The following is a 20,580-nucleotide window of genomic DNA, read 5'->3' on the forward strand; positions in this document are numbered from 1 at the left end:
ACACACACACACACACACACACACACACACACACACACACACACACATATATATATATATATGTATATGCATACAGATATCTATTCAATTAGATTTTGAAATCTATGCTACCCAACAGATTAAGAGGAAGGAAGGGGATCACAGAAAGGGGAGAACTGATAAGAGAGGGTAGATAAAGGGAGGCAGTGGTCAGAAGGAAACCAATTTTTAAGGAAGGACACAATAAAAGAAGAGATAAAGAAAAGTAGATAGGAGAAAATAGGACGGAGGAAAATTTCCATAGTTGGCAATTATAACTGGGAATGTGAATGGCATGAGCTCACCCATAAATTGGAATTGAGTAGCAGAATGGATAAAAAACTAGAACCTAACAATATGCTACTTAGTAGGGGCACACTTGAAACAGGAAAGAGAGAGATAAAATAAGGAGATGAAACAGAATCTTTTAAGCTTCCGCTGAAGTAAAAGGACAGGGGTAGCAATCATGATCTCAGACAAAGCAAAAACAAAAATAGACCTTATTAAAAGAGATAAGCAAGGAAACTTTGTTTTGATAAAAGGTACCATAGACCTTTTACATATAAAAAGTTGCATATAAAAAAGTTACATATGAAAAAGTTACATATAAAAAGAAAAAAAAGCTAGTTTGCCTGAAAAAGACCTCTTTTCTCAAATATATGGGAAACTGAGTCAAAATTTTATAAAATTAAGGGCCCTTCCCCAATTAATAAATTGTCAAGGGATAGGAAAAAGCAGTTTTCAGAAAGAGACATCAGAGCTATTCACAGTCATATGAAAAAATACTCAAAATCACTATCGTTCAGAGAAATGCAAATTAAAACAATCCCAAGGTACCACCTCACACTTATCAGAAATGACAAATTCTAGAAGGGATGAGGGAAAACAGGTAAACTAATGAACTGATGGTAGAATTGTAAACTAGTCCAACCATTCTCAAGAACAATTTAGAACTGGGTCTACAGCAGTAGAAATTGTACATACTCTTTGATCTTGCAATGCTCCCATTAGGTCTGCATCCCAAAGAGATAAAAGAAAAAGGACCTATATGTAAAAAAAAAATTATACTAAATTTGAATGAAAAGTTAAGGGCATATCTAACAACTGGGGAAATGTCTGAACAAGTTAGAGCATAGGATTGTGATGCGATATTATTGTGCTTTAAGATATGACAAGTGAGAAGGCTTCAAAACAACCTATAGGAATTGATGCCAAGTGAAGGGAGCAGAACCAGGAGATCATTGTACACAAGAACAGCAGCATAGTAATAATAAATAGTAAAAGACTCAGTTATTCTCTTCAATACAATGATACAAGGAAATTCCAAAGAACACACAAGAAAAGTGCTATCCACCTCCAGAGAAAGAACTTATAAATTCTGACTGCAATTTGAAATACAGTTTTCACTTTAGTTTTGTTCTTTTTTGTTTGTTATGCTAATATGGAAATATATTTTACACGTTTTCACATGTATAATTGATATGTTGCTCACCTCAGTGGTTGGGAGAGGCCTAACAGGGACTCAAAACTCTTTTTTTTTAATATTAAAAATAAATAAATCATTTTTAAAACACTACAGGCAACCCCAATGAAATACCAAAATAGAAATCATGATTAAAATAACTTTAAAGAAAAATGAATTAATAAGTGTAATTAGGAAGGGGTTTTTTTTTTGAAAAAAAAAATAACCCATTAGTTCATTTGATTTTTTTAAAAAGAAAGAGAAGACTAAATTACCAATAGTAAAAAAGAAAAAAAGTGAATTCACAATCAATGAAGAGGTAATAAAGGAAAGCATTAGAAACAATTTTCAAAATTATATTACCAATAAAATAATCATCTAAATTAAATTGAAGAATATTTATAAAAATATAAAAGGCTTCTGTATTGACAGAATAAGAAATAATGAAGTTATCTTATTTCAGAAAAAGAAATTGAACAAGCCATAATGAAATCCTCAAAATAACAAAACCAGATGTATTTAAAAGTGAATTCTATTAAATATCTAAAGAATGATTCACTCTAGGAGTATCACCAAGGAGACAGTAATCAAAGACCAGAGGCAGGACATACAACCGGGTATCCAAAGCAGGACTGATCTCATCCAATAGGCACAATTTTTAAATTTTTCTCACTTGGTTTACCAATCATATCAGCCCTCAATTTTAAGACCTGGTATTTGGTTCTAACTCCACTATCCCCTTTGATATCCTTCCTGATTTCAACTATTGAAACTATCACACTACCAAGATGATTGTTTCTTGCACTGGAAAAATCTGAGTTGAAATGACTATAAATATTTAATTCTACCTATAAGCAGAATCCAATACAACACATTATCCAAAGGACTTAGGTCATTTATCATATCTCTATCCTTTTAAAGGTAATGCAATTCCACTAAGGAGTTCTACTTTCCACTTGACTGCACAACTGGACTTCGCTACTGTTTTAAGAAACTCATCTTCCTATAAACCCAAATCAGCTCTGAAACACACACCTCCTTAATCCCCCTGATCCCTTGAGCCCCTCTGTCCTTTGATTGGAGAAGGTGGAGAGTGGACATCAGAGACCTCCTCTCAGAACTTTTATTTAAGTAGGGGGCCAAGGCGGCCACTTCATAATTCCCCATTTGGCAGCAAGACTTCATCATATTACTTGGCCAAGTACTCTTCCCTCTTTTTATTCCATTTTTATATTTCTTTTATTTGTATTCTCCCTTATTAGACTGGGCTCCTTGGGGGCTGGGACTGTCTTGTGCCCAACTGTGATATTAATAGTTGAGCCTAGAGGACAATTTATTATGAACAATTCTCTGGTGAAAATACAGCCAAACTGGGGTGGCTAGGTGGTGCAGTGCATAGAGCACTGGTCCTGGAGTCAGGAGGACCAGAGTTCAAATCTGGCCTCAGATACTTAACACTTACTAGCCATGTGACCTTGAGCAAGTTACTTAATCCTGATTGCCCTGCCTTCCCCCCTCCAAAAAGCAAAAAAATAAAATAAAATAAAAATACAGCCAAACTTCTCTGTTCAGTAATTCCTATAGATGTATGGCCAGAGAACTGTGGTTATCCCCACAACCCATTCTCCTAAGGACATCCAGGGGGAAAAAAACCAAGATCCACACATTGGATATAGAGTTGAAACTTCTAGGAGCCATCAAGTCTTCAGCAGCAGGGAAACTATTTTAGCATGCTACTCCTGGCAACAATCCCAGTGCCTGCATGCACACAGTGCTCATTTAGCTATTTCTATATCTGTCTTGTTAGAATGCCAGCTGGCCAGCCAACATCACCAAGAGTTTCCCATTAATAGATTTCATATTTTCTATAATTACCATACCTTCTGGAGCATAATTCCCCACAGGTATTCTTTGGATGGATACAGTTACCACACATTCTGGACCATAGTTTCCCACAGGTGTTCTCGTGGCTACATGTTTCTTCTTCCTGCCACCACCCCTCTTTCCACAACAAGAGGAAAAATGACACCAAGTTAAGTATCAATCACTGTGCAATTACAGCATATGAAAGGATCATAAGACTCCATGACATAGATAATTTTGCATCCTTGATGTTTCATTGAGGAGAATAGTATTTCGGATTCCAAATGAAGCTAGCACCTTGGCTTGCTACACTTGCCTCTCTTTCCCTTGACTTCACCACACCGGAATCCCAGAGAAGTTCCTGGGTTGCAGTAATGTTAACACAATACAAGTTAACCTGGTGGGTTGTTTTATTTTCATATTATACCTTTGCGGTGGGGGGGAGGGGAAGGTGTAGGATAAAATTCCCAGAGTAGAAACCGTAATATGGTTTCTGCTTTCATGAGGTTGATAATCTATATAGATATCATCATTCCTTTTCATATCTTTACTTGCTAATCAATATTTTACAATTATTTCCTGCTCTGCCAAATAGTTTGTTTCATATAAAAGTGCAAGGGCTAAATTGGAATTATTTTGATAGTCTAGAAAGGTTTTTTTAATGTGGCCTTTTGTGATTTATTTACATCACTACCACTTTCTAATAACATCCCCTTTATAAAGTCCTCCCTTGTAAGTAAAAATGTTAAGTAAAACAGTTGAAACATCAAAATTTCTTCAAGCATAGACAGCAATTTGTATTCAAATTCTGTCATCTCTATATAAAAAGGAGGAACATGTGTTTCACCATCAGTCTGTAATTAATCATTACATTAATCTGAATTATGATATTTTAGTGTTATTTTCCTTTACATTGATGTGGTCATCCTAGATATTATTTTTATTCTATTTTCCTCATTCTGCCACTGTTCATACAAGCTCTTTCAAATTTCCCTGATTTGCTCATATTTTGGTATTTCATATAGCATAATTATATTCCACTTTGATAATGTACAATTTGTTCAATCATTGAACAAATTATAGGAAACCTCTCTATTTACAAATTTTCACTACCAAAAGTATAGTGCTACAAGTATTTTGGTATATAGGGGACCTTGCTCCATCTCCTTCAACCTCTAGACTAGATGTCCTCCAGTGATAATGCTGGGTTCAAAGGTAATGAAATTTTTATCTATTATCTTACACAACTCTAAATTGTATTCTCAAAGGGTTGAATCAATCCTGAATTCTACTAACAGTATCATTGACCATTTCTATCCTGTATTATCTTAGTCATTTTGAAGGGTGTGAGCAAACTTCTGGAATTACTCATTTGTATCCATCCCATTGCTAGTGGTGTGGATTATTCTATTTTCCACATGGTTAATTATATTATGAATTTCTTCTTTTGAAAACTGTTCCTGCTTGTTGAACATCTTTCTGTTGGGTTATGGCTTTTGGTCATATATTTGTAATGTGAGAAATAGTGCTGCATAATGGATAGAAAACTGGCCTTCAAACCATTAAGGCGTAGGCTGAAGTCCTGACCCTGAAACATACTGGCCGTGTGACCTTGAGCAAATTATTTAAATTCTTAGCAGCATAAACAAATCAGTAGGACTCTAAGTTACAAAGAAATTGCCAATGTACATGGTAGAGGCAGTTTCTTAATTGCTGAGCCACCAAAATAAAGGAAAAACATAGGTTCTGTCAGATTTTTTGTTCAGTTTAGTCATGTTGAACATGATCTCATGATCTCATTTTGGGGTTTTCTTGGTAAAGATACTGGAGTGATTTGTCATTTCTTTCTCCAGCTCATTTTACACATAAGAAAACTGAGGTACACAGGGTTAAGTGACTGCCTAGGATCACACAGCTACTAAGTGTCTGAGGCTAGATTAGAACTCAGGTCTTCTAACTCCAGGACTGTCACTCTATACACTCTGCCACCTAACTGCCCTATCAGATTTGTAGATGGAACTCCAGATGCAGCCCAATCTGATATACCATGAAAACCTGAGCCTAACCATTAAAGAAAAAAGACATTAGGTCAAAAGAAGCATTTAAGCATTCCTAGAAAGAAAACCAGAAGTGAACAAATTAGTTGCACCTCAGACAACAGAAATACAATGAAGTTAAATATATCAACAAAGGACACGAATAACATCAAAAAGAGGGCTTTATTTCCAAAACTACTCTAGGAGATAAAGATTAAAGTAAAAGTCATTGAAAGAAGAGATGATGGAAAAAATTGCCTAAAACATCATGGAATAAACTTCAAAACACCACATCTACAAGTGAATCAATATTTTTGTGAAACCAACTTACAGAATGGGAGGGATCCATAAAAGGAGGGAGTAGGAGAAGATAGAAGGGAATATGTGATGTTATGTCAAAATTTAACAATAAAGGAAAAATACCTCTTGTAATCTTGCAGAGGGGGGAGGAAACAGATAAGAGAATGGGTGAGGAGTATAGGAAGAAATTGGAATTGGTGGGAATTGTATAGTAAAATGAAGCATAAAGTACTGTTTCCATGGAGGAAAAGAGATACTTTATACAAAGATAAGGACTTTACAATGTATATAATATGCTGGGATTTTATGTGTAGAGAGACCAGTCATCCTGCCCTAACTCCGAGAGTCAATTGACTTAGAAAAATGGGAGGACATGAATGCAAAGCAGAGATTTTGGAAGAAATGGGGGGAAATGACCTTGGATGGGGCAATGACAAATAATGAAATCTATTTGAAACATACTATAAAAAGTTATCTAGGGAACAAGATTAAGAAAACAACTTAGAAACTGTTTAGAAGAGGAAATCCAAAATAGATACCTTTAGAGGGTTTGATTTTATGAAGACTGCAGAGACCAAAGGACTAATGAAGCATGAGGGTCATGAACCAAAGAATACAAGTCTATAATAGTCATAAAATAATATAAATAATGAAGAAAATAAGAGGTAAATACATTTTAAAAATTAAACTGAAATACTAAAAGTGAAATAAATGAATATTTAAAGAATATTAGACTACTACATACATTGTTTTCAGGGAAAATATGGTTCTGATACTTAAATCAGGAAATGATCAACACAGGGAAACTACAGACTGATGTCATGAATAACGATCAGTTCAAAATTCTGTGGTAGAGGGACAGAGCCAAGTTAGTGGAGTAAAACCAGGTAATTGCTTGAACTCAACCCCAAACCCTCCAAATCCCTGCTAAAAAAATGATTCAAAACAAATCCTAGAGTGAGTGGGGTGACACTAAAGTGAGGGTTTTCATTAGATAGAGAAGTCACTGAAAAAAAAATCATAGTTGCTGTTTGATCAGAGTGTACTCAAGGAAGATGAAATGTAAAATGGTGAATTAGGAAAAGTGAACACATTGTTTATGTCCAAACAAGTCTGGAATGTTAGCCTCCTAACAGATTGCACTAGTAGTCATGTTTTAATCACTATGTGGTACTTTTATGCTTAGCATTCCATTTTCTGAGTGAGATTAAACTTGTTTCACATTTGAAATACTTGTTCATTGAGTTTTTTTTATCCCTTTATGTCTCCTCCATATTTTGTGAAAACTCTAGAGAGAATAAAGGCAAAATTACTATAATCATCTAGGTTCTTCAAGAAGCCAAGGTTGGGGAGATGAGCAAATGGATATGAGATTTGGGGTCTCTACTTTCCACTACAAGAAATCAGGCTTCATCCATAGCTGGACTCTGGGCAAATGGTGAAGACAGGTGAAGAACAGGGATTGGTGCAGGTCGCCAACCCATGTGATCACAGCTGAGCAGAATCCTCCTAGCCAATGTTATGGCTAGAAATCAAATTACCTCTAGGACAACTGCAACAAACTGAGAATTACACGTCTAAAAGGAGAAGTCTTCTCCCATGCGGCGGGAGTAATTGAAATGACATAAAAAAAAAGTTAAAAAGAATTTTTTCAATTTTTTCTGCTTTTAATAACCATATTTCTGACCGCAAGTTAATAATCACAGATGGCTAGTTTTGTAAGTTACAGCATTCTTAGAAAAAGAGTTTAGGTATTAGATGTTCCTGGACTTCATGTCCTTGGCAGCTCATCTAGAGAAAACTACTTGTCCTTACATGTTGTTCTCCCCAGAGGGTGGCATCTTGAAAGTCAGCACAAAGTCTCTGCTCACTCCCCCTTTCACCAGTCAACTGGAAAAATAGTAAGGCACAAACTCGTCCTGATCTCCAAGTACCGTGAAGACAAATTGCGTATGTTATTGCTTCTATTGAAGAATTTTTCATTGTAGGGGGTAACCTAACTAAGCTATTATTTGTTCTATACCTACATTAGCTTTGCACAAAGTGATTTCACATAGCTACTTCCTGTCATCCTGTGACTAATTTGAAGCTACCAAACTAGGTAACTAAAAGTAGACTATACCAGAAGAAGTCACCTTTACTAGGTTTCTTGTGTCTATACCAGGATCCTTAAGATAACAGTGGGAGATTCAGACACTATGTGGAGAATTTTAGGTAGGACCAGGTTGTCTTGGGAGAGCGAATGACTATTATGGACTCATGAGTCAGTTCCTGCATTGACAAGGCAATATTTGACTTTTCTTTGAGGTCACACAAAATAGCTCATAAGTTACTCTGATTGCAATGAAATCATTTCCCTTATGACCAAACAGAAGGTGTTGCTGATTTTAACCTTACCAATTTATGGAGTATGTCTTTGTTCCACAAATGTCTTTATCTTTATTTAATTGTTTCCATATCATTCTGAAATTTTTCAAGGATCTTACCTAACATATAATGAGCAAGACCAAGAACTCATCTGCTTAGTTGTTTAAGATACAAGACTGACTACAAATTTCAGATTATTAAAGGAGTGCAGAGTTGCTGAAATATTGCAACAGCAAGATTTATTATATTAAAAAAGTTGTAGCCCTTGCAACCAGGTGAGCTGCAGGGGGCTGGTGTGCTGGAAAGGTCGAGGCCGAGTTGGATCAGGGCTGGTCCATCGTTTGCTTGGCGAGGTTAGTCATAGGGAGGATGCCAGTCCTCATTGTAGTCATGAAACCTGGCGAAACACCTATGTTTGACCCAAGTCTATTGAGAGAGGTGGATTGGAGCCAGAATACTGCAACATTTTCTCCAGCCATTTCCCCAACATACCCAGGAGCTGGTTTGGTTTTGAGGCCTCTTTGAACTGCAGATCTAAACAGAGGATTTTTTAAGGTACTTGGTCAGCTGACAGAAAGTGGAATGGTCAGCCCTGAGCAATTTATGAGATCATTTGAGCACATGAGGAAATCAGGGGATTATTATGTTACAGTTGTAGATGTGACTATAGGGCAGATTGTTGCTCCTGCCCCTCTGATAATAGAACATAGATTCATCCATTCATGTGCAAAGAAGGGAAGAGTAGAGGATGTTGCTGTGAGTGATGAATGCGGAGGAAAACAACTGGGAAACTTGTTATTGTCAACTCTTACTCTGGTAAGTAAGTAAAAAACTGAACTGTTACAAAATTACCCTTGACTGTCTTCCACAAAATATTGGTTTCAACAAAAGTTTGGATAAACTGTTATCTGAAGAAAACCACATGTATCACAGGTTTCTAAAGAAATGATAGCAAGAATAATTTTTAGAATAAAAGCAATTTATTGCAACTAGGCTATTCTCTTAGAAAATCAAAGTATTCTGTTGTTACAAAACCAGTGACACCTCCCTTTCCCCCATAAAATATTGGACAAAATTTTTTAGTCCATAAGTTTTCTGTATTAGAAGATTAAATTGGATTGGTGGAGCATGCTGGGACACTGGACTAAAAATGAATGTTATGAAGGCGATGACTTTTAACTAAAGGAATATATATATATATATATATATATATATATATTTTTTTTTTTTTTCTAAAGCAATTGGGGTTAAGTAACTTGCCCAAGGTTACACCATCAGTTGTGTGTGTGTGTGTGTGTGTGTGTGTGTGTGTATGGGTGTTAAGTATCTGAGGCCAGAACCAATCCTGGGTCCTCCCGACTCCAGGGCTCTTACTCACTGTGCCACCTAGCCACCCTAGGAATATATTTTTAACTTGAAATTTTTCCTGTATTTTTGTAAAGTTGGGTTTTATTTCTTTGTAGTTAGAGTATAGAGTATCTGTCTACTATCTTATTTGTTTACTATTATATATCTTATTGAAAAGAAACAGATTGTGTAAGAGAATATCCTGCAGTGTATAGACATTGTTAGATAACTAGTTTCTTTAATTATAATCCAACACTGGCGTGGGTTTAATTGTAAGCTGACTTCTTAATAAACTAGCCATTGTAACTCATTGAACACAGATATATTTTAGAGAGGTAATAATAAAATTGGCAAATATCAAATTATAGCTTTATAAAAAAGTTGAAAAACCTTCCATTTGAAGTATTTTAATTTGATAAAAAGTCTACTGAATATATGGGGAGGGGAGAATGATGAGTTTGCCTTTGAAATTTAAAGCAGCTCATTTTATCCAACTATGTAAATATAATTTGATTTCCACTAAATTTAGGCATCGGTGTTTATCTGATGGAGGCACTATCCCCCAATTCTGAAAAACAGGTCTATCTGAGCCTTTCATTGATGCACACAACATCATCTCAACTACCCTTTTGAACATATTTATGGGAAAATCACATTGCTTTAGTTGCATTCATAAACTTTGATGGGGATTTCCCAGTGACAGCATGCACTTTTTGGTATTTAAAATTGACTAAATTTTAGTCATTTTTCAATTTTATTTTTAGTATCAAATAAAAATGTAAAATTATTATTCACATGAATAGTACTCTATTGATAGAACTGTAAAAATTTTCATGTTTACCTCTTATAATTTTTGAACTTCTAGGTCCTCAGGTGTTAATTATTAGCTGTAAAATAATTAAAGATCATCTGTTTTCATAAAAACAAATTGCAGCTTCATCTGCTCTGGTTAGAAAGATTTGTCATGAAAGGAAGAAACAGGGATATGATTATAGCAGCAGCAAAACTGGTCCTCCAGGCCTAAGCCTAATGGTACAGACTGACTCACCACAGGATTAATAGTTTAAACCATGCTTAGTTCCATTTGATTTCAGGTAAAAGTCTTATTTACTATTTGGAACAGTCAATCATACAGCAAAGCTTCAGGATTAATCAGGTAGGAAAAATTCCTGACCAAAAGTAAATGACATATCAAATGAACTATTGAAAAAAAATGTAAAGAAAGGAGGTTTAGCAGTAGCAGATCTTAAAACATATTATAAGGCAGTAGTTACCAAAACTGATACTGGATAAGAAATACAGAGGTAGATCAGTGGAACAGAGTAGACATACATTTTATAGCAAAAAATGAATATAATAACCTAGTGTTTGACAAATATAAAGACTTAAATTTGGGGGATAACGATTCATTATTTGGTAAAAGTTGTTGAAAAGGGGGTAGCTAGGTGGCAAAGTGAATAGAACACTGGCCCTGGAGTCAAGAGGTCCTGAGTTCAAATCTGACCTTAGACACAACACAAAAGCTAGCTGTGTGCTGTGTGACCTTGGGTAAGTCGCTTAACCCCAATTGCCTTCCAAAAAAAAGCAAAAAAAAAAGATGTTGAAAAGGCTGGAAAACAGTCTGACAGAAATTAGACACAGACTAATATCTTTCACCATTTACCAAGATGTGGTCAACATGAACACATAGATATAAAAATTGCAAAAAAAATGTGAAGAACATGGAATATATATTACTTATCAGACTTATAGATGTGGGAACAATTTATGAATAAATGAGATATAGAGAGAAGTGTGAGGTGTAAAATTGATTATTTTCATTACATTAAATTTAAAAGGTTTTGTAAAAACATGTAGCCAAGATCAAAAGTAAATCAGAAAAAAAAAATTGGGGGGGATTGTATGGGTAATTTCTTAGCTAAAGGTCTCATATCTCAAATATATAAAGAACTTTGTCAAATCTAGAGTCGTTATCCAATTGATAAATGGCCAAAGTATTTGAACAGGCAGTTTTTGGAAGAAGTCAAAATTGTATATAGTCACATGAAAAATGCTCTAGATCATTGATTAGAGAATGTAAATTAAATCAACTTTGAAATGCCATTTTTACACTATCAGATTGGGTAAAATGATTGAAGGGGAAAGTTACAGAAGTTGGAGGGGACATGGAAAAATTGGGAAATTAACTCACTGTTGGTGGAACTGTGAACTGATCCAAACTTTTTGGAGAACAATCTGAAATTATGTCCAAAGTGTTATTAAACTACCTATATCTTTTGGCCCAGCAATATTACTACAAGGTTTATTTCCAAAGATGATTAGGGAAAAAGGAAAAGAACCTATATGTTCTAAAATATTTATAACACCTCTTTTTGTAGTGGCAAAATACTAGAAACTGCAGCAATGTCCATCAACTGTGGAATGGCTGAACACATTGCAGTCTATGGTTATGATGAAATACTACTGTCCTATAAGAAATGACGAGCTTCATGATCTTAGACACACAAAATAATGAGGAGCCAAATGAGCAGAAGGAAGAGAACATTGTGGAGAGTAAGAACAATGTTGTTTTAAGAGCAACTTTGAGGGACTAAGTCATTTTGACTCTTTTGACTACACCCAAATTAGCTACAAAGAGCCCAAGAAGGAAGATGCTATCTGCATCCAGAAAGAAGAACTGATAAATAGAAGGATCTTTTAGAATAGGAGAATGATTTTTACACACACACTCACACACATACAGATGAGTATACACACACACACACAATACATATTTGTGTCAAATGGTAGCCATGTCTAAGCAGGGGCAGGAGAGGGAAGAAGAAAAGAGAAAGTCACCTCATAACTTGATTGTATATTTTAAAAGAAAAGTGAGTTGTACATGATAGATTTGCAGTTTCATATTCAATCATCTTTCCACAGGTGCTTTCCAGTCTTCCAGGAGGACCACAGCTCTACCCCAACTCTTGCTTATTTTTGCTGCTCTACACTGACCCTGAAATGTTGTTCTGTCTGGTTTGTAGAGGAAATCTGGAAAGAATGACATTGCCATCTTCCCAAACCACAATCTGAAAATTCATAGTAGAGAAATTACATTTTACTCACAAATTAAGTTTCTAATTTGTTTATGATGTTAAAAACTTATACAAATTGGGGAAAAGATCCCATCCTTATCTGTGTTTCTTGTCTGCCATCTAACTTTGCTAAAAATTCTTTCTGAAGAAAAAAATTTCTTTTTACTCTTGCTCTATGGGCTGATAAGGCCCTAGGGAGAAAGAGCTAGATTGACTTTCCAACATAGATAATTGACAAGACAGAATCAAGTCATTTACTGGCAAAGTCCTTATCCCTCACTAGAGATTTATGAGAGGTAAGGCCCTACTGGTCGGTCAAGCTATTTAAAACTTCATCCTTCTAGGTTCTCTGTCAAAGCACATACATGAAACTCACACAGGCCTGAAAACAAGGGAATAACTATTTTCAATTTGGACACTAGATGTCAGCAAAGACCAGACTAAAGACACAGAGAGGCCACTTGCCCCCCCCCAATCAAGTCATTTACTGGCAAAGTCCACCCAAAAAAACAAAAAAAAAAACAACAACTAAATAAAAAAACAAATAAATTTTTTTATTTTAAATCCTAATTATTCAAAAATCAAAAAAAAAAAACCCACCCCCCCCCCCCCGCCCCCCCCACAAACACAAAGACATGGTGCTCCTAAGAAATTAATGTATATAAAAGTTCTCTTGTCAGACTGATATTCTGGGGTTTTTCTATATATATTTCGATTACCCTTTTCTCTTAATTTCTCCTGAGTTAAGCTGAAAAATCTCATTGAAGAAAGAGAAACTTTCTCCTAGTTTATCCAGGGATAAATGAAACAGAGAGTCCTCTTGGGTTTTTCTTTTTAGGGGAAGTGCTATTTCAGGAGCTATTTCACCTCGCCCCCCAATCCCACCACTGACACTAATTGCCTCAACAGAATTTAATAAAGGCAAACTGATGTTCAGAATTCTGAACCCTATCCAGTTATTAGCAGGGCATGAAACTGGAAAAAAATTCCTACCTTATCCTACCTTCCCTATCACTGTAGAGAGTGACATCATCCTCTCATTCCCTTAGCCTTGCAACCTAGGAATTAGTTACCCTGGATAACTAGGAATTCGTTACCACTATTTCTCACACCCTCCCCCCTCCCATATTCAAACTGCTACCAAGGCCCTTTCTCAAGTATAACCCCTTTTCTCCTCTGACACTTGAGTGTGGGCCTTCATTCTCACCCCTTCATTCCATCCTCCATTCAGCAAATAAAATAGTTTCCCTAAATCTTAGGACTGATCATGTCACCCTCCTACTCAATAAAATCTGGTGGCTTCCCATTGGCTCCAGCAGAAAATGCAGATGCTCGATTTGGCACTCAAAGCCCTTCATAAACTCGCTTCCTCCTACCTTTCCAGGCTTCTAACATATCACTCCTTGTTGTGCACTCTCTGATCCAGTAACCCTGGCCTCCGAGCACAAACAAGACACTCCATCTCTTGGCTCGGGATGTTTTCTCTTGCTGTCCCCCATACCTGTAATTCTCTCCTTCCTCTGCTCCAACTACTGACCTCCCTGGCTTCCCAACTAAAATCCCATCTTCTTCCAGAAGCCGTTTCTAACCATGCTTAATTCCAGGACTTTTCCTCTGTTAATTGTTTCTTATTTATCCTTTATGTAGCTAGTGACAGATAGATAGATAGATAGACAGACACACAGACACACAGATATGTATATGTATATATGTGTGTGTGTGTGTGTGTCTGTGTTGTATGTTGTCTACTCCAATGGATCATAAGCTTCTTGAGTGCTGAGACTGTCTTTTACCTCTTTTTGTATCCCTAGCACTTAGTGCAGGACTTGGTCCATAATAAGCACATAATAAATATTTGTTTATTTGTTTTTGGAGGGGAGAAGCAAGGCCATTGGGGTTATGTGACTTGCCCAAGGTCACGCAGCTAGTGTCTTGACTCCAGGGCCTGTGCTCTATTCACCATGCCACCTAGCTGCCCCTTAATAAATATTTATTGATTGTACTGTTGATATGATAAACACAGATTCATGACTTCAGTATGGTACATTGTCTGCTACTTTCTATTACATGATTCATGTTAGTCAGTGACCTATGCTTGCCTCTCCCATTTTCTCTGCTTCTCTCATCTAAGTTTCTCCACCAGTCCACTCACAGTCCCTTACCTGTATGCAGCAGCACAGGCCCAAAGGTCCTTTAGTCACTCAGAAGTCTTGTCTTCTTGCATATTGTTATAGGTTGATCTTCAGGCAAATGCCCCAACCCCCTCTGGAGTGCACCCTTGCTAGGAAGTAGTTGGTCCTTGGGCCTGTTCATTTTAAGCGATATTCATGAACTCCCTTGTTCACCCCCATTTAAGGGGCCACATCAGTGCTATTGTCATGTAAAGAGAAATAGAGAGAATCTGAGACGCTCAAAGAGAGACCTAGAGACACAAAGAGAAACACAGATAGACAGAGGAGAGATCCCCTGTTATAAATGATCCAGATCTCCACTGCTGTCTCTGCAAACTCTGTGGGTTTGTGGTGTTGCCAGCTGTCTAAGAGTAACTATGTGCAAATGCAAAGACATGACAAAAACACTTTAGCAAAGAGAGGGGGTTGTTATCTCTCTGAGAAACATTGCTCTGAGCCATTCTCCCACACCAAGGATATATCAATAGTAGCAGCTATTAAACCCTAGAGATCAAGGGTTGGCCTCTCTGGCATAGGGTAATGAAGAAAAGGGTGACAGGAAAAGCAATAAAAATAGGGTATTAAAAAGAATGGAGGAACAAGCTGTAGGGAACCTAGTTCAGTTGTGAATATATTGGATTTGAGGTTCAATTGCATAGCCATATGACGATGTTTAGCAAGCATTTGTAAAGAGAGGGGAAGAGCTCTGGGGAAAGATTGGGAATCAATCTATACACTTGAGCCGTCTGTATTGTTAATTATCTTAAGACAAGTTATAATTGAAAAATAAGAACATAAGATATCACCAAAGAAGAAAGGCCACAGAGAAGAAAATGAAGTCAAAGAAAGAACCTTGGGAAATGTTTCCATTCAAGGGTCATGAAAAGGAAAAGCATCCCAAAAAGGAGAAATGGAAGGCTTATTTGTAGAGGTGGGAAGAGAATAGTTATCTAATCAAGCAATCATGCAAAACTTGACAAAGTTTTAAATCAGAATGATGCCATCTTTTAGCTTAATCTTGACTTCTATCTGTGACTTCAGTCAAGTCACTTTAGCTCTGTGAACATGTCTACCACTTATAAAATGACAGCTTCAGGTGAAACAAATTATCTCTTTCATAGGTATAATTACACAAATAGAAACTTTCCATAATTTAAATTTACCTTAATGGGTTCTCCTGCAAGCTAAATTTGTACTACAGTGAAACCAAGATACCCTCTAACTGTAATAGTTTCTTTTTTATTTTAGATATTCTATTTTACCATATTTGTCCTTTAACTTGAACACAACCTTTTCTCGTAATTGTCTCAAAAATTATATTAATAATATGATACACTGAAAAACAGAAAATATATATTCAAATTCACATTATTTAGTTTCTGCCTTCTTTATACACATGCACACACACACATGTGTATAGTAATTTCCAATACTCCATGCCCTACCCATTGAGCTTTCCCTCAGGACAAAGATGAATAGTTAAGCAAAATCAACCATCATTATAACCATATATTTTAGGACTTGAAATATTCTACCGATTCCATTCTGTGCTCACAGACTTCCACCTCTCTAAGAAATGCAAGAAGATGCTTTTCCTCATTTCTTTTCTAACACTAAGGCTTTTATTTAAAACACTTTTTTCTTCTTTTTAATTTTTGTTTTGTTGATGTCTTTTACCCCATTAATTTGTTTCTAAATATGTCCCTATCCAATGATGCTTCCATTACAATGAAGATTTTATAAATGGAGAATGGGGTGAGAAACAGTTTAGCAAAACCAACCAACCTATAGCTATTATGTAACAGAATATGTAACAGTCTACATTTACCCTACCTCTGCAACGAGGTTCATTTTTCTCAACCCTTTTCCTTGTTTAAGCTTTGTTACTATAATTGTGAAGCATTTTGTTGTTATTGGGGTTTTTAGCTTTCTTTATTACACCCCTATAGTCTTATTCATATTGTTTTCTTGGTTGTAACTACTTCATTGTGCACCAGTTCCTAAAAATTTTCCCATCTTTCTCTGAATTCATGATATATCACCCCACTCCACCCTCCTCTTTTCCTCTCAGTAAAGGAGTTAAGAACTTGGAAGGTGAAGCCTTTTTATCTGGATCAAAATGTTCATTTTGTTTGTTTAGTTACTAAGGAAATATACCTTAAAGATACAGTCTCACCTTCTTTTTGTCCTAAAAGACATTTTGGGGAAGAGATGAAATATGGGATGACTTGAGGGTAAGCTAGGATGCCATTTTTCTTCCAGTTTCATGTATCGTGAGATTGTCAGTATTGATGCAGTTTCATTCTCCCAATAGTATGTCATAGTATTTTTCCTTTACAAAGATCTCACATTTAAAGTATTGACCAGTGAGTTAATTATTAATGTTTTTAGTAACAGTCTCAGCTCTTGTGTCACCCAAATTTATGGCTGCCACTGTCAGAGGTCTAGTCAACACGTGTTTATCAAATGCTTACTATGTGCCAGACACTGCTAAGAGCCAGAAATAGAAATATTAGTAAAACAAAAAGATAGTCCCTAACCTCAAGACCTCAAGGGGGTGTAATTATAATGTGAATTTGAAGATCTTCCCTGTCCTCTAATAGACTCAATGTAATCACATAGAACCTGTAGCAGGAGGTGCTTGCTGAAGGGTGCAGCAGAGCCCACAGGAAGCTAGAAGACAGAGCATCTAGAGCTGAAGGGAGGAGAGGATGCACCCAGGGAGCCAACAAGGCTTGTGAGTGTTGGTTTGTGGGAAGGCAAAAGGATGGTGTGGTTCTCTGCTGCGTTGTGGTATATTAACTTCTGTGCTTCTATGATGGATTTGGTTTCCTGGTGTTGGGATTTGATTTTCTGGTGTCTGAATAAATGTTTTGCTTCTGTTTTTATATATGAAGAGTCTGCTATATTTTGTGATTGAGACCCCTGCCAGAATATTTACAGTCACTATCAGCACTGCAAATTTTACATTGATGCTACATTTGGTGACAAGGAAAGGATTGTGAAATATCAGACCTCTATTTGTAGGCAGAAGGGCTTTAGAAGGAGAAAGGATACCCCAGGATGGGAGGATTTACCTTATTCTTCCCTAGCAAGGGAGTGGGTTAAAAGTACAAGGCTCTGTGAAAACTGGGCACTGAGGCTGCAGAGGGAGAACCTAGAGATTTAGATACATGTTTGCAAAGAATACCAATAAAATCAGGGAGAGAACTGGAAAGGATGTGTAGAGGAGGCTGGATTTTACTAACAGGTTACCATATTATATGTAAAAGCAGAGACAAACTGTTGGAAGAGAAAACTCAGTTGGATAAGAAACTTGCTGTTTTGATAGAAATTTTCTGTGTCACAGTATTTGGGCTCTCCTTTAGAAGAGTAAGCTGGAGAGTTTTAAGTACTAGAAGTGTGTTTGGCTCAGAAAAAAAGAAGAAAAAAAACTAATAAGAGGAATGTGTATGTGGCTCAAGTTGAACTTAATTGCCATGATGACCACTGCTTGGAGAGAGTATATGTGGAAAATTATACAATGTCAAATGATGAGGCTTTTACAAGGACAGAAGATTGCCCCATACTAAAAAGAAAGCAGGAGAATCAAGGAGGGCAAACATTTCACTCAGCAGTAGGTTATTAACATATTGAGTAGATTCACTCAAAGGATGGGAGAATCATTAGTGTCTTAGATGGTGAGAATCAATGATGAAGGGTCTGGAGGAATATGGATAGAAAGCATGAATTGCTTGAAATTTATAGGTATTAGTCCAAATCCTTTTGTCCAGCAAGCCTTTAGGGGTTATCATATTCAGGGAGGTAACAATGTGATCAATCTGTTAGCTTTAGCAGCTGATGGATGCAATTGAATGTATCTCGCTGATTCTATGTGACCAAGTGGAGAGAGACCCTGGTATTCACTTAGGGACTGTATGAGAAAATTAAAGGAGAAGATAATGAAAGCTGCTACGATAACTGGAGATGCAAATGCATATCACAATACCCACTTAGCAGTTTCTCATAGAAATATCATAGTGAAGACAACTCCTTCTATTTAGAAGCACCTACTTCTGACTACTAATTGGTGAAATAGGGCACCCTCTTTCAGAGGTGCTAAATAAGATTTCACAGCTAAGTGACTTAGGGGGATACAAAAAAAGATGCATTTACTTGAGAGAGAAGAGTAAATAGCCAGCAGATTCAAATTCAGAATAGATTGACAAGAAAAGAATTGTTTTCTGCTCTATTGAGAGCAGGGGTAGATTTTGGAAGAATTGATGGTATTTCAACTAATGAACTAGACAAAATGTGTCAATAAAAGGGGCTTGTTGTTAGACAGAATAGAGAAATAAGAATTTCTCCCTACAGATCTTCCTGAACCATTGCTTTGATAGTGAATCCATAGACTCCAGAAGCACAGCTGACCCTATATCTGTTTCTTTTTGCCTTTATGTCTGTTAAACTTGATTGCAAGATTTGTTTTCTGCAGGCTTAATACCTTCCACCTGCAGATGCCTTATCCCTTAAACCGGATGTCACCCTCTGTCCACAACTGTGATGTGTCACCCCTGGACCTGGCATCTACTGAGCTCTATGTGCCAACTAAAGAACTCTTGAATGGAACTTGTTGAGGCAGGAGCAGCTCTATCTCCAATTTCAGCAGGAAGTAGCTATAGGAGACGAGACCTTCACCCCTTACCTCAATTTTGAACCCTATTCATTCATGAGGGGGGGATGATAGGGTGTTTATACCCAACCCCCCTCTCTAAGATATTGTTTTATGTCCTTATTTTGTGTTATCCCTGTTATATTGTCGTAAGGTTTTGTCGACACCAGCTACCTATAAACTCTCATTAACCTCTGTAAAGAAATGCATTGTTAACGTATTTTTGCTGTGTAAGGGATATGAAAGATCTTGGTACTGAATGTAATGGTAGTGTTATTTTGAAGATCTTCCCTGCCCCTTAATAGACCTAAGGGGATTTTAAGATCTTCTGTGACCCCTAATAGGCAGAATATAATCACATGTAGCCTGTGGCAGGAGGAGCTTGATGGAAGGTTGAGCATAACTCATAGGAAGCTAAGAGACAGAGCAGCTAGAATTGGAGGGAGGAGAAGGCATACCCTGGGAGAAAGCTAGCCTTGTGAGTGTTTGACCCCTGCTGTGACAGCTAGGCTTGTGAGTGGTGGTTTGTGGGAAGGCTAAAGGATGGTGTGGCTCTCTGTAATGTTATGGCTTATTAACTTCTATGTTGCTATGAAGGATTCAGTTTACTGGTGTTAGTTGGTATTTGGTTTTCTCGTGTATGAATAAATGTTCTGCTTCTGTCTTCTATATGGAGAGTCTGTCATATTTTGAAATTGAGAACTATGCCAGCATATTTATAGTCAGCTTCATCTCTGTGAATATTGTGTTGGTGCTACAGGGGTAAACAATACATAAAAGGGAAATGAAAAGTGGGGATAGGGGAGGAGTGAGAGCAGAAAGTCTGCAGAGGCAGAAGGAGGTATGGTTGTAGAAAGGAGTGAGCTTGACCGGCATGGACACTTCTTCAAATGCAGTATCACTAGTTAAAGGAGGGCAAAAAGTCTTCCAGTGTGAGGACAGAGAATCTAAGAGGGATTCATAAGGCTAAGAGTTTTTTTAAGGCCATATTTTCATTGTGGTGTCCCAAGGAATTAATGGAATATTGTCCAAATTTGGACAACATTGTCCCAAAGAAGAGTCTCTGTTGATGAATGCTTTAGCCTTTCTAAATTTATAGAACCTACAAGAACATACGCTCCAAAGCATAAGTTGCATACCATGATGAGATATCAGAATAGGACTTTGTCAGTATTGATGCAGCTCCATTGTTTCAATGGTATGCCATATTAGTGCTCCTTATACCAAGATCTTATCTTTCAAGTATCAACAAGTCAGTTAATTATCAATATCAATGGGGACAATCTCAGCA

The 20,580-nt window shown here is 36.7% G+C and overlaps 1 pseudogene; it reads left to right on the forward strand.

Moving 5' to 3' along the window:
• Positions 1-8,415: 8,415 nt before the first annotated feature.
• LOC138149874 (glucosamine 6-phosphate N-acetyltransferase pseudogene) lies at positions 8,416-9,017 on the forward strand (annotated as a pseudogene).
• Positions 9,018-20,580: the final 11,563 nt, after the last annotated feature.

This window comes from Petaurus breviceps, unplaced genomic scaffold (assembly GCF_028583685.1).
Source record: "Petaurus breviceps papuanus isolate PSGF00001 unplaced genomic scaffold, PetGlider_PUasm1.0 90849, whole genome shotgun sequence".
Taxonomy (NCBI): Eukaryota; Metazoa; Chordata; class Mammalia; order Diprotodontia; family Petauridae; genus Petaurus; species Petaurus breviceps.